We start from the raw sequence: 20,191 nt of genomic DNA, 5'->3' as shown, positions 1-20,191 counted from the left end.
TTTTTCTGGGAAGTCTCGAACAGCTTCCATGTATCAAAGAGTTTTGGATTTCTCCTAATCCAGAGATAAACATGGAATCCGTCTGTTAAAGCTCGTCAAATCGCCAAAATCTGAGTTACGAGATATTTGCACAACAGCAACAATATGTTACTGCAATTACACTCACTCTGGCTAAGAGCATAATCTCACCACCATAATCATTGTTGTGCGAGAACGCGTGTGTCCTCCCCGGCATGTGGGTCTGTGGATGTGGACGCCGTTAATCACTGAAAAGTGTGTCAGCTCAGCGCCTGAAAAGCAAATGTTGTGTTGTGAAGCGTCTGTATTAGAGGGTTGTGTAGTGGTGTGCAACTGAAGGGCATCGGGTGGATATGAGACAGATAAAAGCATGAATTATTCATCAACAGAATCCAGTTTACATAAAAGACAACAGATTAATAAAATTATTCCAAATGGTGCTTTTTGGCCGAATTCAAGGTATTTTTTTTATCCTCAAAGACTTTTTGGTGCAAAAAAAATCACAAAAAATGTGTAAACATGCATAAATATGAGTGAAACCTCAGAGGAACTTCTGTCCTTTCTGTGCAGAACATTGCAATGCCTGTCCATGCGTGAGCTGTTATAGTCATTTAGCACCAGTTAGCTCATAATGTGGAAAACAGAAGGAAAGCCAGACCTGGTTAAGGGTTTTTTTCCCACTCTTATTTTCGGACTTTTCCATCAGTCTTAACCTCTTTGGACCGCAGCCAGCAGGAGGTCGGCCGTGGAGGGCAAAAGAGGGCGCGTGTGAGGGCACATGGGGTCAAGAGTTCAAAGGCGGTGATTAAAAGGAGCCTGATCAGGGACACCAAAGACTAACCGGAGCTGCAGCACATTATCCAGTCTGACCTAAAGTCACAGAGAGAAGAGGAAGCGACGGCTGCTGTGGTGCCAGCAGACAGATCAAAGCAACTTCTTTCACAAAGAGCTTTTTGCCAAAATAACAAAAATGCTAAAGAGGAGCTAAAAGTTAAACTCAAGGCCACATAGGTCTGGTTCAGCATCACCACAACAGCCAGCATGGAGGAGATGAAGACATGCAGTCAGATGCATTTGGGACTTAACAAGGACATTTGACTGGACCGCAACAAGCTGAAAATCCGGAGGATCAAAGGGCTCGACGTGGCTGATTGTTCTCCCTGTCGCTGTAAGAAGAGTAAGAAAGATTTCAAAGTAATGGAGCAGGTCTTTCATCTTTGTGTCTGTACACGTTAAGCTGAAAAGAGCACAGGGCATCTGTAGCGCTGGACAAGAGGAGCTGAAGATGATGATGAAGGTGATCGTCACCCTCAGGCCAAAGGTGGTTCTGATTGTGGTTTGGAACAGGAACGCAGCGTTCTCCGATTTTGAACTTGCAGTGATAATGTGAAAGGACTGCAGAAGAGGTACATTCAAGAATCATTAGGAACCATTACATGATTTTGGTGCTTTGTTTAAACAACAGACAGCATTGAACATAAACATATTTGGACATGGCCGCCTCAGATGTTCCGTGGATGAAAGCTTGGAAGCACGTGCAGGATCCATCTCAGACATCTCTTGGGGATGGAGAAAGAAACATCTTTGCATAGCTGCTTTCTAAAAGAGACAGATATGTACTATTACGGTCATGTGATCAGGAATGTTTCACAGATTTTGGTGAAGGTTCTAAGAAAATATTTAGGCAAAGTTATAGAAATATATATCTTTAGACGTTTATTGGCTCTTTCAGGTAATTGATTTCTTCAAACTTTACTGTTTTGTTTCTTACTACTTGGTTATCATTGAACTTGTAGCTAAAGAAACAGATACTTCCTGCAGGAGACGGTGGAGACCAAAACAGAGCTTAAAGTAAAGTAAATTCGGGATATATATTCATCCTGGGGCCAAAAATATGACTCTAAATGATTGATGTTGTTTCTGTATATGTGTAAATAAGTATTTGTTTATAAAATATCCACATATAATCTGATAATAAGTTATGTTTACAGCTTGTTTCTGCTGCCCCCACGTGGCAAAAACATGTACTACGGCATTTCAGTGTTATACTTAGGGATGAATTTGTAAAATTGGCTCGTCAAAAGTGTCGACCCCAGTATTTGTGCGGTAATAAAATGTGTTAAAGATACTTTTCCTGCTCTTTGGTTGATTATGAGCCCAGATAACTGAACCTCCTGTAGCTCTGTCCTGAAGGGTCAGTAATGACTAAGCTCATCTCCCATCATTTTAATCACACTATAGTGAACACAGGCGGGAATTTGAATGACACAGTGGGTTAGCTTGATTACAATAGCAGGGTGGGTGCTAGCAGCTGTATCCTGCACAGTTAAGAGTCCAAATGATGTAAATTCTTCCTAAAAAGCAAATCCCACTCAGAGTTTGAAATGATACTGTCAAGTGACTCAGGTGTAAATTAAAATGTCATGTTTGAATATTATATTGCCTGTAGCAGCAGAGAAACGCTCTGTAATGTCACATCCTGCTCAGCATGTAGCTGTTGGCTTGCCTTTGTAGCACAGCAGCCAGAGTTTTATCAGAAAACAAACATTTCCAGGCTGATTGTTCTCTACGTGCTCCTTTTGCTAACCTTTTTATTGGCAGCCGTACAAAACACAGTCCTCTGTACCTCTAAATGGCATGTTTACACTTGAAGGTATTTATCTGTTTGTTCCAGTGCTGACTGACGCCAGGCGGGCCAGAAATTCCCCACAGACCGCACACGCACATTTTATATTCAGTGGAAATAATACAAAAATGAACTTACGTAAACCATTCAACCTGCCTGAGTGGACATTGTTTGGTGCTCCTTCACGGCTGTGTCAGAGTGAGTGCTAACACAGTAGCCTTGGCCTCGACTGATCAGGTCACACAGAGGTCAGGACTAGGTTAAAATGTCCAAATGGAACATTTCACATCGTTTTATTTTGTTAAAACCTGACTACAATTACTTTCAGTTGAGAGAATATTTTGTTTAGTTCTCCTTTAGCTTAGTTTTAAGTCTTTAAAATCTGTATCACAATCCAAACATATTTAAAATACTATACTTTCCAGTATTCCAAAGACATACTGCTTTTCTTGCATCCATGTCAACCCTTTAGCTGATGATCAACCCTTTCACACGAGGGCAAACAGTGGTTTTTCCATATACAAGCTACATTTAACTTGTGAATGGGTTAGCTTGAGCAGAGGATATTGCTAACTTTAGTCAGGCTAGCTGTTTTCCCATTTTCTGCAGTCTTTATGCTAAGCTAAGCTAAGTGGCTGATTTTGGTAACTTGAGCATCACTGCTAATTTTAATTGTAACAAAAGAGTTTCACTAACAACTCCTATGGGGTGTTGCTGGGGCTTTTGCACATGGCGTTGACAGTTTCCTTGTTCTATTACAAGCTCCCTTAAAAATGCTAAATGGTGCTAAAAACTGGTTCCAAGTTTCAAGCAACACCCGAGCATTGCTGGTTGGTGTGGCCAGAAGTGTCACTCTGTTCAAGTTGTAACAACATACTACAGTGACATCACTGGGTCCAAGAGTACACCTGTACTTCCCTAGAACAAGATGAAAAGTTAAAGTACTGTAAAGACGGTAGTTTTACATTTTCTGTCTGTCTGTGTGTCTTTAAGTCTGTCAAAACTCGTATAATTGCTGTGAGGAGCTAGCAAACATGCTAACATATAAGTGCACTGATTTAATGAAAGATTCAGTTTCACTTTGAAACGACAAACTCAACTCTGCCCGATGAAGAGGATGAGTCATATCTTGCTACAACTTCAGCTGGAAATTTACGGCTTATTTTGAATCCAATATGGCCGCCAGTGGGTACGTCGCCTGAAAGCACTTTAATCCAGCCCGGCTGCAATGCTCAGGCCAATGATACAATGATATGTAACTGTAACAGTTGGAGCAGATGCTGCAGTGCATGTCTGCAGTTCTCTTTGCACATAACATTTCTGCTTTTAATGGAGAAAATATGTCAAAGAGAATCCTGAAACTACAAGCTGCTGAATAAAAAAAACGTTTTTTAACCATCTCTGTTTCACTTCTCTCTGAAATTAATTCAAAAACTTGAGTATTTCACAGCGACACAGTAGTTTAAATGTGCGTCAGTGTGCCCGGGTGAAACAAATATGTGGCTCACCCCAGCATGACAAAGGGAAGGGCCGGAGGATCCTTATGTAAGGCGGTTAATTTAGGACCATGGAGGGGTTTTAAACTGCCAACTATGATGTAGATAACATACTGAGTGAGTATTATTCCAACTCCCAGCAGGCCAAAAACTGGATTCTTATCCTCGGAAAATAATTTGATAATATTTGTAGCATTTAGACGGCTTTGGTACAAAAACCTCATAATTCAAAAATAGTAAGTATTATAATACTGAGGATTAAATGCCAAGGTCGCTGTAATCGTTACAGAGAACCACAGCCTCATTACAAACCCATATTGTTTTCTTTTTCCATTCTAAATGCGGCTGGGAAGCACTTACAGGAAACCGTGTGGTCATCCACCGGCGATACAAATGAGAGTGTATGTGTGTCAGTCGGGGAAAGTATGACCTGACTTACGTAACCACAGAGATGATGAGTGATGGTCTGGTTCTCAGCAGCTCTGCTCTGGATCTGGAATACAGTGCAGGACAGTGTCAGCTGGGATTATGTGTGTCATGTTTATTTTCCCCCCTGTTCCTGTATGAAAGAGCTCGTTATGTATTTCTGCAGTTCTTGCAAGTTCAGTACTTCAAGGTTAATGTGGAACAATTGGGGACTGGAGGAAAAAAGAAATTCTGAAATAATATAATTTTCCTTGTATCTATTTTATGTCTCATTATACACCATGCGGTTAGCTTAAACAACAGTATGTAGCATAAACCTTTATCGTACCTGTGATTCCACAAGTTAGGATAAGACAGTAGATCTTTGTCAAAATCAAGTTCAGTGTAGTGTGGAGTGACTTTAATGTTAGTTGTGGAAATTAATGGATGTCCAAACACAATGTTTTGCCCCCAAACTTAAATACAGTCTTTTGACAGACTGTAGCCGTCATCTAAATTAATGTATCACCGTTTTCTTATAGACTGTTAACTGCCCTTTTTTATCACCTTATTTGTTTTTCTACCTTCATTCCAATCACAGCCCTCAAAAGGTTACTGTTATGGGACCATGTGAGGGACACAAATGCCTTTTCTTAAGAATATTTCCGCTAGAAAAGTTGGCAAACTAACGGTGGTGACTGACTGTAAATCAACATTCCTCCAGGGGACAAGTGGACCTGAACCCCCCTCGGTGACCCCCGTAGAGGCCACTCAGAGCGACGGTTTGGACCACAAGAGCTCCCCAGAATGGTTGTCTCATTGTTAAACTCCTTGAAGTCGTAACTTTCCCTCCCTTTCCCCCTTTTTTGACCGCTTTTTAACTCCAGGTGCGTTTGTTTACCTGCTGGCTTGGGCCCAGGCGGGAAGCTCGCGCGCTCGGCTCAGTTCCACTAGCTGAACAAGGATGGACTGTACCATTGAGAATTCTTAGCGGAGGGGGAGCCAGAAAGAGAAACATGCTAGCTTCTTCTGATATAGCGTCAGCTGAATTGTTTTTTTTTCAACCCTGAGCTGCAACAACGTTTCTCAGACACAATTCTTGACCTACAAGAATTTAAATAAACAATTTTACTCTCGTTTGCTGTTGATTTATATGTAGATAACTTTTTACCACCCCTAAAAACTCCCTTTCTCCGTCTCGCCTTTTGATTGACCGCTCCATATTTTTTTCCTCTGTGCTGAATTTTCCTCCTGCTGGAGAAAGGAGAAAAAAACAACACAGACTGGGGGAAACTGAGAGGAAGAAGGAACAGCGGAAAATAAAGGAGGTGGAGGAAAAAGTGAAATAACAGGAGAGTAGCGGGATTGGAGGAACAGGTTTGGAAAGAGAGAAAGAAGACATTGCGCAAGTGGAGAACGAGACTTGCAATATATTTTTATTAGTAGTCCTTGCTTTTGTGTGAATTTTTTTTCTCCTATCCGCTGATAAAGGTGAGTTTCTGCTTTGTTTATTCTTCTAGCTAAATTAGGCTGTGTTTCATGTGTTTGCATGCGCTTTAGCTCTTTGTGTCCTCCTGGAGAAAGTCAGGGAGTAGCCTGTGCAGATTTCTTATTGTTCATTCAACAGTCGTGCAACAAGGCAATAAAACGAGACAGAAATGTGTTTTTCGAGAGGGAGTTCTGAATAAGAATAACTGTGCAGGGATGCAATGTTGACCCTCTTGCATTATGCAAACGGATGTCAAAGTAATCAGTCCCACCCCCCGTGTTTTCCTCCTTGATTGAATCCAGAAACACGCTGCTCGCTCCACTCAAAAAAAACAAAAAAGCATTTAACTGTGCAAGAAATTAATATTTCAAAATATGGCTGCAAGCAAAGAAAAATGTATTTGAACATTTTTTTTGCATGCACATGACCTGGATAAGAGTGTGGTGGAGAGAGTGCGTGTTATTGACGCGCACATGTGGCATGGCCAGCGGCTCTTTGTTTCTCCCCCCTCCCTCTTTAATAGCCGACCCAGGCATGACAGCTCAATGGCATGGCTCAAATCTCCTGCAGACCGAATATAGGTCAATATTGACATTCTCGCGTCGCATGAACTTGAATCATACATGAGCCTGACCCCCCCTCTCCCCATCCTCCCCTCCATCCATGTCTTGTATTCTAGCCAAGCAGGTGCATCATTGCTCTTCCTTTGTGGTGTTTAAAGCGGGTGTCCCTACAGAGGCGCAGCAATTTCATGGTTAAACACTTTTCTGTTTCGTGATATAATTGTGGTATTTTCCTAAGAGGAGGAGGTAGTGAGTTTGGGGTTGCTCGAGGGGGGGTTGAGAGGGGTGTTTTGGCTCTTGGCGCGCCAGACGAGGGGGTATAATGTGTGTCAATGTCAAATGGAGGTGTGTCCCCTGTGTGTGCGTTCACTGGCCCCGCGCTGGCTCGGATAAAAACGTGAAAGGAAAAATAAATAAAAAACAAAAAAAACGCAGCAATGCTCTGAAAAGATGCGTTTCGTAAGAGTCTCCCTTATGGAATATCTTATAGCCTGGTGCGCAAGGAGAAATGTTTTTCTTCTGTGTGTCGTGCCAGACCAAGGACACACACACACACACACACACACACACATCTCTCCTCCGTCTACACACTGCTCTACAGACAGGTTTTCACTATGCTGCAAGCTGCACGCACGCACTCAAGCAAGCTCGCGCGCAGATTCTGTGAGTCATACCGCATTTGGAGACTCGCGGCCTCACTGCTCTTTGAGTGAAGTGGAGCCCCTGCTGATAACACGCGCGCGCGCGCACTCGCACACACACAGCGCGAGGAGCACACAGGCTACGCTCTTCTAGTGAAGAAGACATTGTTCCAGGATTGTGTATCAAAATGTACGAGAACAGGCGCACGAGGACGCACGCGCGCCCAGGCTCTCCACGAGCTATGTCAGAAATTATAGAGCGTGTTGAGACAGAAATGCTGCATTTCTGTCTTGTTTTTTAGTCAGTCTATGGTACGGACACCAAACACACGTTGTGTACTTGGTATCTGCTGGTTGGCATGTCTGGTGGGCGTGGTGTCAGATATCCTGTTTTCGTATTTCAGTGTCATTTTATTTAAAGAATTGGAAAACTTCCATTAAAGTGAGGATTTTAGTAGAATATTAAAGGGCCAGTTCACCCAATTTTCAGTTCACAGAAGCACATAGCTGTAAATATATCCACTGATGTTTGTTAAGACATTTGCCACCGAAATGTATGCCTGAACCTAAATGAAATTGTAGCAGAGGAAATACATTTGTCTCACTGTGGACTTTTCTTTGGGACTTCTTACTTCTTAAGCCGCCAACCCGCTGGTCAAAAAACCCACTAACACCTGCTAACACCCGCTAAAACCCGGGTTGGCTACAATCAGTATTCAGTCCCGGGTCAAATGACTCTGCAGTAGACCCGGGTAATTATCGCCTCGGCTTAGATTGGCATTGATGGGAACAAAAAACTTGTGTCAACACGCTAATCTCCGTAACTTCTGCAACTCCTTGTCATCTCAGCGACAAATTCCGCCCGTCTCTATGCAAGCAGCGTTTGAACATCGTTCCGAATTTGTCGGTGGCGAGTTTAATTAACAGACTGAATGATTAATAGATACAGTAAAGACCTAACCACCATAAAATCTTCACTGTTTACTAACCCTGTCTCCAGCGCATTTGTGATGTCAGACGGTGACGCAGCAGAAATGAGACCGAAAGCAGGATACTTCACTGGCTATGGGAAAAGAGACAATCGACATCTGTAAGAGGGTCTGAAAAACCCACGTCATCGTGCTAATTTCCGTGGGAAAGTGGTATTATACGAGACTTCTTTCAGTGCCCTTTACAGCACACATGTAATTCCATTCACCTGTATTGTATTGGGAATGGAGGCAGGTATGTCAAAACTATGTCACAGCAGGAAAACTTAAATAACTGCACGGTTAGATTTCACTATGCGTAAGGAAAGTATGTCTTTACACATTTAGTTTAGCTGATTACTTATGCTAAGCACAAGCAAAAACATGGAACAAGTGTGCTAACAAAAGTGCTAGCAAAGACATACAGTATATTGTTCCTTTTTACCCTGTCAATATATCTAAATACAGCCATGTTTCATGTATGATGTAAGACATGCACACCGTTTAAAAAGTAAAGTGCTGTAAGTCGGATAGTATCGCAGCATCACAATATGAAATCAATAATTCAACACTCTGAATGGATGCTTTTAATTATAAACCATGAGTCCATTGGTATGTGTTGGGCTGTACTTATAAGGAGAACTCTTGAGTGCAGGATTTAACTACTTTAAAAGGCTATTTGACTTAACAGAGCTCTGTCAGTGTTAACGCTCTAGATCTTTACAGTGTCTGTTGTCTGCGTGCTCCTGAGCTTATCATCTTTGAGGGAGGACATGCTTCTGCACTTGAAAGGCTCCCCCTCCACTCTGTTCCAGCATTAGATATAATAAATCATAGGATATTTATAGAGGTCACTAGAACAAATTGTTCTGCTGAGCGTATTTTAATATAATTTGATTAGATGACGAGGTGCAGAGCCAAACCCGTGCAACACTGAGTCACGGGTAAAGTCTAGTCTTCATATGGACTTAGGGGCTCTCAAAACATTGAGGTATAATTTATCAATGTTCTGAGACCAACTTTATTAAGTCGGAGAATGTTGAAGTTAAGTTTGTTGCCATTTAACTTCCACGCAACTTTGTGAAATTGGACCAAAAACTGCTTTCCATCAACTCTAGATACTTTAATTTTAGGGTGTACAAAATCCAAAAAGTTGCTAACATTCGTTTTTGGACTTTTGTATGTCATCTACACAAAGTGTGTAGCTGCCAAGCTTTGCTTTAAGTTGTAGTGAGGACACTGTGACTTTGAAAGGACCGGGTTGTTGATGTGTAACTGAAGTGATTTGTGAAGTTTTTCTGGAGTCGTGTCGTATATTTTTTTTTTGTCAGCGCCAAAAATAAACCCTTCAGCTGGAGCAGTCTCCTTTTGGTCTGATGCTACATCCCAGAGTGTTTGTGTTCTGGCCAGACCAATAATCCAAGGAGATCAACTTGTTGACATCATTAAACTGTAGCTCATGGGAACGTTTCAGTCCAGAGTCATCTCTTTGAAGCTTGCAGACATTTCTGAAATCCCTGTCAGAACAGAAACATTTTTTTATTGCACAAACTGGAGATGGTGATGGCACTGTTTGTTAACCCAGGCGGCCATGTTTCATTGTCTCAGCACCACTGACCTTGTTGCTATGGTTGCTATTGACCAATGTGGCCTCATTACGGACTACTTGAACCACCATTGGACATCGCCTGTGTTCATTTGGATTATCAGTGACAGATTGACCTTTTGCTCTCCAGGCAGTCAACTCAAATGTCCCCAGTGTCTCCCACACAGAGTTTTATTTTTTATATTAACGCTAGCTCTCTTGCCAAATCAACTATTTTGAGGCCTGACTTTGTGTATTTGAAAGAAGAAAAACACATGGTTCCTCTTACAATTTCAGAGTAGATTTAATAGACACTAAAACACTCCTTTGCTCAATTCACTCTTGTAGATTATGCTGCTACAGCTTTACTTGGTTTTGTATTATCATTAGCTTATGGTGAGAAACGTAAGCTAATGTTAGCGAACGTTTGCTTGATATTGTTGAGTATTTAAAGTTTTAGCCAGGGAAATGTTACACCAACTGTTCGTTTTTCCTTTGCGCAATTAACTACCTCTCTGCTCACTTGGTTTCGTGCGACCATTAGCTTATGGCGGGAAAGGTTAGATAATGTGGTTAAGCTAACATTTTAGCCAGGGAATTGTTACACCGACTGTTTTACCTCAGAGATGTTGCTGCTATGGCCTTACTTCTTTTTGTGCGACCATTAGCTTTTGGCGGGGAAGGTTAGCTTAAGTTAACAAACGTTAGCTTTATATTGTTGAGTAACTACAATTTTTGCCCGGGAAATGTTACAGCAACTGTTTGTTTTTCCTTCGATCAATTCCCTTACATCAGAGACTCTTCAGCTAAAGCCCCACTTGTTCTTATATGACCATTAGCTTATGGTGGGAAAAGTTAGCTTAAGTTGGCAAACATTAGCTAGATATTGTTTTGTAACTAATATTTTAGCCCTGGAAATGTTACACCAACTGTTTGTTTTTCTTTTGATCAATTCACTTACATCAGAGATTTTTCCGCTACAGCCTCACTTGGTCTCACCATTAGCTTATGGCTGGAAAGGTAAGCTAATGTTAGCAAACGTTAGCTAGATATTGTTGTGACTGACATTTCACTCAGAGAAAATGGTATACAAACTTATTCTTATTTGTTTTATGGACACTTAAAGCAGCTATGGAAAATGGCACCTGTAGGTGTTTAAAAGCAGGAGCGCTTACACCAGAACCGCTGTTATTCTAAATGTTAAACAGTGCAATATTTGCTCCATTTGCCAGAGCACAAATGCACTTTCTCTGCTATTGGTGTGACGGGGGTAACTTACTTGAGCGTCACCTCACCTGTTGACTCTCCCAATATTAACATTTACTCCCGCAGTGTTTGCTCATCCATCAGGTTTGACTGCAGGGAAAGACAATATGCTTGAGCTACATTGGTGTTGGTTGTACAGTGGTGAGGTATTAAACGTTCAAACTGTAGTTAATTTTAACATTAAGTGTTGAGAAAGTGGATGTACATGGGGAGATGTAAAATAAAAAGTTATGAGTCATTGCTTACAAGATAATTCTGCTTTTGACAATAGAACAGTTTATTATATGAAACTGTTGAATGGAATTAATGTTCTGACTATAAATATAAACAAAAATGATATATTAAAATAACAGTTAACATGCTTAATCAGATTAGATGTTACATGACAGCAGAGCTGAAAGGTAGATTAATATGTGGATATTTGGCAAACTAGGCCAGTAAACAGCTATTATTGGAAATACAGCTTCAGAGGTGGATTCAGGTCCCAGAATAACATGTAATCAAATGCTGTTGTCATCTAGAAATAGTCTTTGTCCTTATGTTGGTGTGTTGACGACACTGAAATGATGTCCATTCTTAGTGCACACCAGCTGTTGGGTTAATACGGACCTGCCAGTGTTGTGACACGAGCACTGCATCTCCGTACAGCAGCGACGCCAAGCCTCTGATTGAGTGTGAAGTATTGTTGCAGTAAGTGGACTGGGTTATAGTGTTTGATAGCGTTTCAGTGTTGGTGGTGTTAGTGAGATAGTGTTCTCGTCTGTGGGTGTAATTGCCTTTTTAGAGTACGTGTTTTGTCCAGTTTGATTATGGCAGCTCATTTATAGCTGATAAGTGCTGGAAGCAGCCAGTTCAATTAGTGTGCCACTGAAACAAACATGAATGCTGAGGATTTAAAAGCACACACAATGACAAAGTACAGTTTTAAAGCTACACATTGATATTTCTACATTGACGTTTATTAAATGACCCGGTGTAATATGAAAATGTGGCTCATAGTGAAAAAAAAACTCCAGTAAATTATCAGCCAACTCTACAGTTCCCAGCTCAATGAGGAGCTTTAATGTCTTTTAGCTAATGTTTAAGCTAACGTTTTCTAACTCTCTGCTCTAATAAACCAGTTGCAGCTGCCCACAGAATTAACTGAAAAAGAGGCCCTGATATACCCACTGTTTGTTCCCTATCCAGCACCAAATAGACAAAGTTAGCGACTAGCATGTGAACACAGTTTAGCATTTAGCAGCTGAGCTAGATATCTGTCTCTTTTCGATGGTGGAGACCAAAACTGAGCTGAAAGAATAGTGAATATTTGACTTTCAATCATCATGTAACCAAAAACATGACTCCAAATGAATGCTAATGTTGCTACATCAATGTTATAAGCTAACGTTTAATGGATCACAAACTTAAGTTACCAGTTGCAGCCGAGCACTGATTTCAGTAAAAAAGAGGCTCTGATATACCCACTGTATTCTCTGTCTAGCATCAAAGGAAAAAATGTTAGCAACTAGCATGTGAACATAATTTAGCATTTAGCAGCCAGATATTTTTTCTTGGTGGAGACCAAAAGGGAGTGAAAAGAAGAGAACATTTTCAATCGTCACGTAACCAAAAACAAGACAACTGATGAATGCTAATATTGCTACATGGATGTGTAAATAGTCAAGTAATTTCTAACACTTTGGCCATTATAACCTTTTATATTGTGTTTTCAGTTTGTTGCAATGCTCCCGAGTGGCCAAAAACATCTTTAAATGCAGCTATAAATCTTACCATAGCAGCTTACCATTGCATACAAATAGTTCAAACTACTTGCATTGTACCGAAGTCAGCTTCTAAAACTTCTCTCTATATTTCATTTCCATTGATGAATTATACACGAAGAAAATCCCTCCTGTCCTTTATTTACACACTCCAGTTGTATCCTGTACCACCCATCTGAGTGCAGCTCCTGTGACTAACACTGTCTAATGTTGCACCTCTGCCTGTTGGCACCAAGAGAAACATTGATTCTTCTCTGTTGACAGTAGATTCAGCTCAGTGTGTTAAAAACCCCTGCAAACACGACAGGAGAGACCGTAGCGAATGCTAAACAAACATTGGAATTTGTGCTCACGGGCTATTAAAAATGAGCCGTTTGGATGGAAACCAAAGCAGAGCAAACACAGCTGAAATGTTTTTTTTCCCACTTAAGTCGGATCTGCATCTTTGGCTCTATTAAGAGGATTTTATCACATTTGGGTAATAGCTTATGAGGAAGAAAATGTAGTCAAATCTCAATCTCTCATTTGTTGAATGCTTCCTAGAAATCTCGATATTCATTGTGAGTTTTAGCATCAAAAACACTCAGGGGACATGAAAGCACTCGTGTGTTTAAACATCGCTGCAGATGGGGCACTTATTTTAATGTGACTCCCGCTCTTTCTGTTTGGCAGCAGTGTGCACGCATCCAGGTTGTTGTAACGTGAGCTCATATATTTGTGTAGGTGGGTAAGTGTGTAGGTGTTTGAGAACAGTCTAGTCTTATTATATTTTGCCCATTTGTGGGTTTTTCATCAGAACTGTGATCATTAGGAGTCTTGGCTAGTTGTAGTGTCTGGTGCATGTCAGTCTGGGTGTATAAAACTGTGGATTTTTATATATCCTGTGTAGGTGTACTGGAGCATAAGTCTCTCAGCATCTGGGTCAGTGCGTATGGATTTTATGATGTGTAGGTGTACGAGATTACAACAGTCATATGCTGGCATCTAGGGCAGCGTTTGTGTGTGCGTTTAAGTGTGTGTATGTGTTTGTGGGTGCACGTCTTTCGCCGCATGGCTAGAGGCCAGATACAGATAGGCCAGGCCGCACAATGCCCTGTCTGTTCCCACGAGTCCAAACAGCCCTTCACAACACCCTATTTATAGACAAACGCTCGGCACAAACTCCATTCATGTTTCTCAGGTGGGATGTGTGGAGTAGATTGTGCAGATGTATTTTTTTTTCTCTAAGAGATGAACTGCGTGGTGCACATTTTTTACACGCTGTGATTTTGAATCAAAACGGCCCAAATGTGCCTGGAGTCTGGTGCTGTCAGAGGCGACGGTGTGAGTGTGTGTTTTAGCATTCCACAGCGCACAGTTACATAATCAGGAGTGTTTGTCAATAGATCCACAGGCAGAGGAAGAGCCGAGCGGGGCAGAAAATAAACAGCAAAAACATGCTAGCAGGAGTAACGTTCGTCCCCTGCTGGTACCAACAATATCCTTGTGAAGTGCTGTTATATTTACAGGAGATTGTCAGCAGTTGTGTTACGGATCTCATAGCAACAGGGCTGCTGCCTTGTTGGGAATAAAATGGCTGTAGGCTATAGTGTTGGATAAATATGTAACAGCAGGAAAACAGCTACCTGAAATCTCGACTTTCAGAAGAAACACAGTTTGATAAATGGCCCCAATGGCCTCACGTAAAAAGGAATTATGATGTTGGACTGCAGCAGGGTTAAGTTATTGTAGAGGTCAGGGTGGATGGATTGGACACAAAAACATCAGGCTTACCCCTCGATCCCACAGGATCCGTCTGCGCCGCGTTTCTGATCCGTCAACGGCGCGAACCCTCGCCCACAGGAAGCGTGTCTGGTCCGCAGCGCAGCGGAGCACTGGCCCAAGCAGCTGGATTCGCGAGATCACAAGATCGCAGGAGAACTACATTATCGTGGGAGAATTGAGAAATCACGCGATAACATCAATGTTAGCAGAGAAACACACAAACTAAAGATCAGTTGGCACATCCAAGGTTGATTATCTGCTCATTTGGAAATCATTCCATGATTTTTGTGCTTCTACCATGGAAGAGTACACGACTTAATTAAAAGTGTCCTTTTTTCGAGATTTCAGTGTGTTGACCTTAAAATAAACGGGAAAAAACGGAAGTCTGTACCGGTCTGAACATGGTGTTTTATTTTGAAATGACCAGATGCTGTATGCTGCTTTCCTGTGTGACTTCCTGTTTGGAACGATCTGCTCTGTTCAGCTTGACGCGTGTTTGAAGCGGCCTCCGTCCAAAATAGACCCGGCGCGTATCTTTAGCGGAGCAGAGTGGAGACACGCTTCTGGGACGCACCGGAGACGGACCGCGGCGCATGCTGTGGAATCCCGAGCATTAACTTGAATGGGCGCGATCGACTCCGGAGGTCGCGGCGCACACGGAACGCGCCGGAGACGGATCCTGTGGAATCGAGGGGTTAAACATTAGTTTCAACAGCAGATGTTTCTTTAAACCATGATACTGATCATAACAAAGTGCAAAAATGACAACAAAAGGTACCCTAACCCTAAAGAGGCTGCTATTTTCAGAGAGACAATGATCAATCGATTATTTTAATAGTTGATCAAAACAAAATATTTGCCAACCTTTTTGATATTCGAGATTTCACACATTTAATATCGTAAAAAGTGGAGCCGTACGTGGGGTTTTTGGCACATTTTTTTGATATTTTATCGACCAAACGATCAAATGACTAATCACGAAACTATTTGAATAGTAAACAGCAGACTAGTTCAATATTTGAAAATAAAAACCCTAAGCTTTTCTCCTGCTTATTTTCATCCTATATGACGTCTCAAACCACACGTTAACCACAACTTTGTCATCAGGCAAAATTATCGAGAACATGCGAGTCCTAATAAATATAAGTGATGGCCAGCTTAATGACAAGAGTTTAAGTAGAATGTTGAAGACATTTCCAACAAAAAGCTGGTATCATAGCGGCCTTAAAGGAATCTATTTTAACTGGAATATCGGCAGAAGTCAACGTTATATTTAGACACCCAGAGGAAGCATGTTTTCTACAGCTAACTTAAGCAATCAGTCGCATTAGCATCAATAACTGTTCAGTGAACACAGTAATCAAAGCAATGAGGTGCCTGCTGTATAAACGGCTCCTAATCGTTCGCTCTACATGCCTTCACTTCTGAGCTCTTAATCAGACAGTGTCGCAGAGCGGAGGAGATTTAGTGTCTGGACATCTAAACTGTCAGTCATTTATACATATTTCATGTAGCTGCATATTCAACCACCAACACTGTACGCTCATCATTAGCTGTTTAAAACCAGTCAATTTAAAAACCCCTTCAGCTAAAAAAGAGCACCTGTTCTCATAATGTTTTCCTCTCATAACCATCAGCTCTCATCAGCTGAGGATGTGTACTTTCAGGGTGGACCAGTGATGCTGAATAATGCAGCAGGCGGCCATTTTTATGTGCGTCATTTAACATCGATCTCCAGGATCAGCGTGACTCATACGGTAGATGGGAGTTAATGTACACATGGTGGCTGTAATTCTAGGAAATCTTGTCACCAAAGGTTGCCAGTTTGGGTTGGGCAATTTACCTTGGACTATCGCAATACTCTTAGGCAGTAATCCCACAACTACTACAATTCAAACAATGTAGGTTTTTTTTTCTGAAAATGTACGAATTTGATGCTTTTTTCTTTTTTATACACTATGTAGCCAAAAGAATATTGACCCTCTGTTTTTAAGCTAAAACTAGATCCCTAAAGAAATGGGTTTTCCAATTTTGAGAGAAATTCCTTTGTAGGTCAGCGCAGAGAGTTGACCTCAACATCGGCCAACAGCTTTGGAATGAGGTGGAACTGTAGGTCGGGCCTTAAAACCAGACAGATCTCACTCTTGTGGCTAAATGGGAGCAATTACCTGCCGACAGGTTCTACAAACTCGTGAACAAATCTTACCAAGAAGTTTAGAAACTTTTATAGCTGCATAATGACGGCTATTTATTTGCTTGTCCACATGCTATTAGCCATGTTGCGAATTGGAAATGTATCATGGTTTGGGTTTTAGACTATTGGTTGTACAAAAGAATACACAGTTATACATAGAAGTCAAGTTAACACCCTTGAATGGCCCTTGATCAAGGCCCCTAGCTGCTTCAGCATTCCTGCTCAATGGCTGAAGTGCAGGATCAATGGATTGATAATCTGTTACTGTTAATCTTTTTTGGCAACACATTTTAAAAAGTACAGATACTATTTGCTTCATGTAAATGTAGGCTCTAAATATGCACATAAGAAACCCATGGGAATAGCACCTTATCACATGCAGGTACTGATGTATTTTTAAAACTGCTGTTTTTGAAGTTGCTGCCTGAAGAACATCTGTTTCATGTTTGGCTGCAGCAAGAATCAGCTCACCATCAATAAGTGATTTCTCAGTATCAGCTCTTTTCCAATGGCTCCCAACAAATGAATTTACCCTAGCTTGAAGGTCAGTTAGTGTTGTGCGAGTGTGGGGGGGGGGGCATGGATCTCTGTGTGGCTGTGATCATGTGCTATCTGCTGGCTTGTGACCGGAATCGAAACAATCGATTGAACTGTCTGAGTCCCTTTCAGGTTATTTTCTGTACATGTCGCTGAATGCACTCTCACAGATCAGACATGGACAAAGGACAATGAGCCGCTGTCTTTTATTCATTTACATAATTAGTCCCGCTTATTAAGCTACGGGTCTCACTTCATGCTCCACTCTGATGCATTCTCACAGCTATTGAGCTAACAAAATAAAAGCCTATCTGTCGAATGCCATTAGACGTTCAGGGTCGGACGTCGCCGAAGGAGAGAGAATTTGAATTTCATAGATAAACAGGGCAGAAAAACGGAGACGCATGCTGGTTCATTATCATACAGAGCATTTGTTCTCCTTTGTTTGTTCTGTACAAGGTCACTATTAAATTATTTAGGAAATGAAAATACTTAAAAGTTTCAGAAAATCTCAAGTCTGATTATTGAGCTTTTAATTTTCATGAGACATTCAAGGCTAATGGAACTTTAAATTGTAGAGATTTCATGTACTTGACGTGCGTTTGTTACAAGTAAAAAGCACTACACAATCACACACACGTATGAACAAAAAATGCTCACACTGAAATAGTGCTAATGCTAAGACTGCTTGCGTGTTTCTGGTCTAAATCTAATGGATTATTTCTTGGCTAATACATCACCATATACCTTTGAGTTTTAAGTCATCTTGCTCCTCCTTAACCTGCTTGATTACAATACTCAACATTGGAAAGGAACCGTTTGTATACCACTTTGAAAATGGATGCTAACAAGCTAGGCTAATTAGCTACCAAGTGGAAAGTGGAAGCTACTAACATTTGGACTGATTCCCATAAGACTTAACTTTCGTCATCATCAGCCCCAACACGCCCATAGTTGTATTCATCCCACGTGATAGAAAGAAATCTAGCTAGCGTTAGCTGTTACTCTTTCATTGGTCTGGATATAGTGACAGCAAATAACCTCAGAACTCTTCACACTGATTCATGGACAAACATACTTAGCACTAAAGCTAATACGTAAGCTAACAGCGTAGCCACCCATGCGACGATTGGAACATAAGGGCACAAGCACAGATATTGGGACAATGAAATTAAGGTAGATCTAACATCAACATAATCTAAAAAGTAGTGTATATTGATGCAAATAATAAAGTAATGAATATATCTCACAACCCTGATAGGCCTACTGGATAACAATCTTTTCGAGGATGCAATGGATCATCGTCTCTTTTTCAGTTAACCTTTGTCAAAGAGCATTCTGACCTTTCAGACAGAGGGAGACTGGATGTCTGAGTGGAGGTGAGATCATGATAGAGGGAATAATAGACGGTCTGATAACTGAAAAGAAGAACTGAGTTGTTCCGCTGAGTGATGGACGATAGAGGATTTGAGGAGACAAGAGGCCAAAGTGATCTGCTGAGAGAAAGAGAGCGAAAACAGGCTTTTCTAAGCAGCTCTTTCATTTGTGTTTGGGTCTTTGGAGAGCCAAGGTGATCCACGTATGCCCATCCAACGCCGTGGGAATCTGCACGGGAGCTGAAGGGGGGGTAGAGTGAGCTAAAGCTTGGCTCAGAGGGGAGTCCAGGGGAGCTTTGGCCCCACTCTGGGTCTCCATGGTGGCTGCTTCTGAGCCTCCTCTCTCTCTCTCCAGACATTTGTCGCTCATCTCTCTTTTTCTGCTCTAAAACTGTGTTTTTTTAAACACACCTAGCAACAGACCCCTCACAAAAACCCCAATGTTCAAATTCACTGTTGGAAAATGAATGTGCGTAGAAATGTACAGTACCCGTTGTGAATTTGAGCTGCAGTTTGTTTTATGAGCCATTACTGCCTGAGATAAAAAGTGAGGTTTGTTTCTTCGAGACATATCAAACCACAAATTAAATTTGCTTCACTTTAACTTACACTTAAGTGAGTTAATACTCTTGAACCCCCACCTTAAAGTGGAAGGAAATTAGGTTACAGCAGCAGATCAATAACTGAATTAAAACTTTGGCATGAAATCAAATCAAAGACCAGAGGAGTGCCAAGAAGTTACAGAACACTTAACGTGCACCGGCTCTGGATCAAATCTGGCCTGCAAGTTTGGTTGAATGTCATACCACCCTCGCTCTCCGTCAATTTCCTGTCAACTACTTCAAATCAAACTGTCCAATAAAGGAAAGATCTTGGAATGAAGGCCATCAGAGTTGTGCCAGAGGGATGTGAAAGGAAATTTGGTTTAAAACAACATGGTTTGGACGGTACTCCCAAAAGTCACTAACGCCGGCCAAGAAATAATCCCCGCATAAATCTGCCATAATTGGTTTGTAAAATTTGGTTTTTGAATGGATTAAAAAAACTTATGAAAAAGTTAGCTTTAGAGGGCCTGGTTGGTGGATTTTGAATGGAGCCATGCTAGCTGTCACCCCATTATGCTAAGCTAAGCTAAGCCTCCACTGTCTGTATGTTCTTAAAGGACCAGTTTGCCGATTTTCAACCTCACTCCTATCATGCTATTATGGGGAGCTAATGCAATTTGGCTCTGTGCCTTTGGCGGGCGCTATCAGCTTCTCCAATGGGCCCTGGAAAACGACGCAAATTAGTCATCTGGGGTCAATCTAGAACGCCCGCCTATGATGTCATGTCTCATTCAGCTATAGCGCCCATTTCAAATATTATTGCTTCTATCGATTACAGAGAACACCAGCTTTGACTGAAAGTGGCGAATTGCTCATTTCATTGATGGACAGATGTGAAAGTGGTATTGATCTCTTCATTGAACTTTTTAGAAGAAAGAACTTAAGCTGTTTTCCC

At 41.4% G+C, this 20,191-nt stretch overlaps 1 protein-coding gene across 1 annotated transcript in view; it reads left to right on the top strand.

Moving 5' to 3' along the window:
- The first annotated feature begins 5,777 nt into the window (after positions 1–5,777).
- ndrg2 (NDRG family member 2) overlaps positions 5,778–20,191 on the top strand; it is a 37,605-nt gene continuing 23,191 nt past the window's right edge. The window contains exon 1 of the mRNA XM_069671774.1: positions 5,778–6,036. The gene's annotated coding sequence lies outside the window, so the exon portion shown is untranslated. The remainder of the gene's footprint in view (positions 6,037–20,191) is intronic.

The sequence above is a fragment of the Semicossyphus pulcher genome, unplaced genomic scaffold (assembly GCF_022749685.1).
Source record: "Semicossyphus pulcher isolate SPU_LCO1_2020_fin unplaced genomic scaffold, fSemPul1.0.p SCAF_21, whole genome shotgun sequence".
Classification (NCBI taxonomy): domain Eukaryota; kingdom Metazoa; phylum Chordata; class Actinopteri; order Labriformes; family Labridae; genus Semicossyphus; species Semicossyphus pulcher.
Note: the sequence above shows the minus strand (reverse complement) of the source record. Positions and strands in the feature narration are given on the sequence as shown.